The sequence below is a fragment of the Mastomys coucha genome, unplaced genomic scaffold (genome assembly GCF_008632895.1).
Source record: "Mastomys coucha isolate ucsf_1 unplaced genomic scaffold, UCSF_Mcou_1 pScaffold22, whole genome shotgun sequence".
Lineage (NCBI taxonomy): Eukaryota > Metazoa > Chordata > Mammalia > Rodentia > Muridae > Mastomys > Mastomys coucha.
The window spans coordinates 207089372-207093790 of NW_022196905.1; the positions used below are offsets into that span (position 1 = coordinate 207089372).

At 43.1% G+C, this 4419-nt stretch overlaps 1 protein-coding gene across 2 annotated transcripts in view; it reads right to left on the reverse strand.

Annotated features, from left to right (window-relative positions):
• Window positions 1–4419, reverse strand: part of Psd3 (pleckstrin and Sec7 domain containing 3) — a 534828-nt gene that overhangs the window by 405013 nt on the left and 125396 nt on the right. The window lies entirely within an intron of this gene.

Sequence of the window (4419 nt, forward strand, 5' to 3'; positions counted from 1 at the left end):
CCCTTGGGTAACAGAACCATTGAATCCATGGAATGTCTATGGACAATCCAAATTGCCCAATCTGGAAAAACACAATATAGTCTCCTGTCATGAGTGACACAAGAGGTGGATGGCTCCCCAGGAGTCTTTAGGGATAATTAATTGTGTTAAGGTTAAATGCTGCTCGTGAAACTTCTATATGCCGAGGAACATCTAAACTTACATGATTATAAGAAAATGGATGTAAGTACTTTGTAGTATGCAATTATTAGATAAATCCTATAATACGCTTTTGTTTCCAATGGGGGGAAAACACTTCTATATGCCACTTAGGCCAAAACTTCCATTTAGTTTTCTATCACTGTGACAAAAACAAACAAACAAACACGCTGGAGCTACACCACTTAAAGTGGGAAATATTTGTTGTGGTTTATAGTTTCAGAGGTTTGAACCTATGGTGACACAGTATGTCATGGTAGGGATGTGTGTATTTAATGGCAGGAGCTAAAGAAAGAATGGGAGATGGGAAGAGTGAAAGAGAGAGAGACAGAAAGAGGGAGGTAGGGAAAAGGACGAAGAGGAGGAAAACTGGTAGAGAGGGAGACAGAAAAGAAAAGGGAGAGCAAAGGAAGGGCTGAAGACTGGGTTCCTAAACCTCTTTAAAGGGTACTGTATCAATATTTCTTTCCTCTAGACTCTACCTTACCAAGGTTCCTCTCAAGAGTATCAGAGGCAGTAAATGAGTCTTTAATATACAGGCCCTTGGGAGACATGCCAAATACAATCTGCAGCAACCATGGAAAACAGAACTACTGTGGTCCAATGATACACAGGGAACTTCCCTTTGCGTAACTAGCATCTCCTTGTGGTAAAATGTGCTCCACAGGGCCAGGTAGCAGCCATGGATGGGGCCCTAGCTAGGACCAGTGGAAGAGTAATACCCAAGGCTCCTTATTTCCTTTGACTGCCTTTACCTATGTGGAAAGATGGTCCCTGAACACCAATTCCATTGGTACTTCTGATGCTGATACAACTCAGAGGTGGAGTGGGCAGGCCAAAGCAAGAGAAGGCCCAGGAAGCAGACACCAAGCTCTGTAACAAAGTCTATCCAACAGCAGTAGCAGCTGCTGCTTGCGGAAGAACAAATCTGAACAGATAGTGGATGCTTGCAAGTTTTAGCAAAGTCTGAGATTTAAACCAGTATCAAAGGAGACTGGAAAAGATCAGCTTCCTCCTACTCTCCCACTAGGTAGGGAAGGTAAGAAAAGGATGTAACTAAAGTTTGTTATCAGTTACTCAATAAACACAAAGATTCTGCTTTTAGAATACTGACTGAGTTGAAAATTTTAGTTGCTCCCACAACAGTGAGAGTTTGTCTTTTGCTGTCTATTACAGTGCTAAGTGTGGGCCCCCAAGACCTGGAGTCTACACGTAACCCCTGGAACCCTGTCCCCAAGTTAATTCTGATTGATGAATAAAGATGCTGACAGCCAATAGCTGGGCAGAAGAGACATAGGTGGGGTTGAGGTTCCATAGGCTTGCAGAAGAAGGAAAGGAAGAAGGAAGCCCCTATGAAATAGAAGAAGAATATGCTAGAGGGAGAAGAAGTCCAGGGGCTGGGGGGGCCAAGACACTGTGGCCCAGAGGGCTGCCTGGTTGGAGTTGAGAGCAGCTCAGATGAAACATAGTAAATAGTGAGTGATGGCTTGTAGTTATCAATGGGAAGGTAGATTCTGACGGCATGAAGGGTAGGCAGCTGCCCAGCTACTGGGCTGCCTAAGGCATATTTTAAAATATAAAGGCTATGTGTATGTCTTTCATCCAGGACATAAATGGCCTAAGAAACCCTGCACACCAGTATTTTTAATATTTCTTACAACAGGAAATGGATTTGGAAGATGAGGAAAGAAAAGGAAAAAAAAACCCAAAAAACAAAAATGTAGGCTATTCCTTGTCTTGGACCATTTTTCTCCAGCCTGTCAGGGTGCTGTTGGCACTCATTAGCCATCCTTGTTGTCAGGGCACCTGATTGGCTTTTACCCCTGTAGTCATTGGAACTCCTGGCTTTGCTTCATGTCCAGGGATGCATCCTAGGTGATGGGGCATTGAGAATCAATGGATACATAGATCTTCTCATTCTGCCTTCAGATCTGAGTTTGAGATGAGAGCATGCAACCCAAGGCTACCACTTAATGCCAGACAATCTCCCAAATGACACCAAATTTAGGTTGTAGTATGATAGCTGAAGGCTTATTTTAATTTATTAAAATTTTTTTCTTTTTCTTCTTTCTTCCCTTTCTCTCTCTCTTCCTCTTTCCTCCCTCCCTCCCTTCCTCCCTTCCTCCCTCCTTCCCTCCCTCCCTCCCTCCCTCCCTCCTTTCTTACTTGTGAATAACATCAGCTTAAGGAGGTAAGGAGTACATTTTGGAAGTTTTGGAATTTAAGGAGTATGTGCTTTCAGGGAACTGAAAGAAAAGCTTAAAAAATACTGTGAAACTGACTTAAAATTTCAGAAGTATCTCTGGGAATGAATATGAATAAAGGGGTTTTGCTTTCATTACCAGCCATGTATCAATATGTGGCTATCCACAGTTCCATCTGTAAGGCTACAATTTTCTTAATCTTTAACCATCCAGTTTCCTGTGTAGGTTGACACTAATATATTGATAGATCTTGGTAGTGTGACATGCTTCCACAACAAAGCCCGATCAATACTTCACAGGGATCGTAATCCCTGTTGTCCAATGGTAGGATTGAATTCTTCTGTATGAGATTCTCAGGTATAAAGTTAACTGAATGAGGAAGGAAAGAAGGAAATGAAAGATGACACATGGAAGTCACCAGTCTCTCAAGGGCATCAGGTTTAAGGGTGGAAGTGGCTCAGGAGGTGCCCGTCCCTGCTTATCTAGATAACTCCTTTGGCAAGGTAACAGCAGCCTTCTTGTTGAAGGCTCCCGGCTTCTACCTACTCTGAGGCTCCCGGCTTCTACCTACTCTGAGTGGCTCTTTCTTTGGCTCCTTTCATTCATCCACAAATACAGTGGGGCACATTCATTAGCCACGGTTTCCTTCATAGCCTTGGTAAGATCCTCGGGTATCGGTCAGGTGCCAGCCCCTACCAGGGGCATCTGATCATGCCTTATTTATCCTCACCTCTCCCCTTCCTCTAAAACAACACGGGAATTAAAAAAAATGTGAGCTCACAGTTGGCATTTCATTACAATGCCACTCTTACAAAATCAGCTAAATAAATCAAGTGATCCAGTTGGTCAAGATTCTTATAATTGGATACTATTTAGGGAAAGAAAAAATGAGTATAGTTAATAATTAAATCATTGGTAAGAAGACAAATCACACTCACTAGGCAAATGACTCAACTGGCAGGTATGTCAGGCTGCAAATACTGTGAGTGTACCAGGGGCAGGCAGGTACTACTATTTTTACACAGTAGAAAAAAAACCCAGATTTTATACACATGACTAACCCATCTAGAATGCTCTCCTTTAGTACAATTTATTTTAGTTTATCTTCTCTTAGGATCATGCTTTAGTTTCTACCCAAATTCCCCTCCCATCCTGTGTGAAAATGACCATAATAAACAATATTGGACTGTCCACCCACCTAACTGGCCCTCCTTAGAGTCCTCCACAGGGAACTGCCAACTCTAATTGGCCCTTTCCTGTTTCCTATGCTGTTCTTGGTTCCTTATTTGCTCCATTCATCCAGGTTTATTCATACTGACTCAGTTGTTTGCACATCCAAGCTTTGGTACCAGAAATCAAAAAGAAAAAGAGCCAGCCCACTATACAGACTTACAGGATTCCCTAATGGAGAAATTCAAGGGGGTCTTGGCTGACTGGTTTACACAGTCATAATGAAACCTCTTTACTGTTCCCTTTGCTGTGTCTAGTAGGCAGGATACAACGATGGATAAAACGTCCATCACTTCAGAAGGCTTATACATGATCCTTATGGAGCCAGCTTTGCCGATGAGGAAAATGTAGAGGGTGTGGCATAGCTACCACAGGAAGGATTCCAATCTACCCAAGCCAGCACGGAGAAGAAATCCTGTCTGTAGAAACCTTATAAGGAAAATGACTTGGGCACAGGTGGCCCCTCCATTCTTCTGTGCTCACCATTTTTCTACAGTCAAGCCCAGCTGCTCTGCTCAGTGCCTTCCTAAATGTTTCTGATGGGATGCTCTCTGATTCATGAATCACTACGCTTTAAGAAAAATTCATCCAACCTTTATAACCCTGGATGTATACGAAGGATTTAACCTCCCTCAGTTGTAAGGGAGACAGCTGCATGTACTTGTTGTGGAGGCACTGAACTCCAAAGCAGCCTGAGGCACTAAGGAAACCCCCTTCTCATGTGGTGGCCCTGCTGTGTTCTTGGAAGAACTCAGAACCGAAACCAGAGACTTAGCTCGCTGGGGGT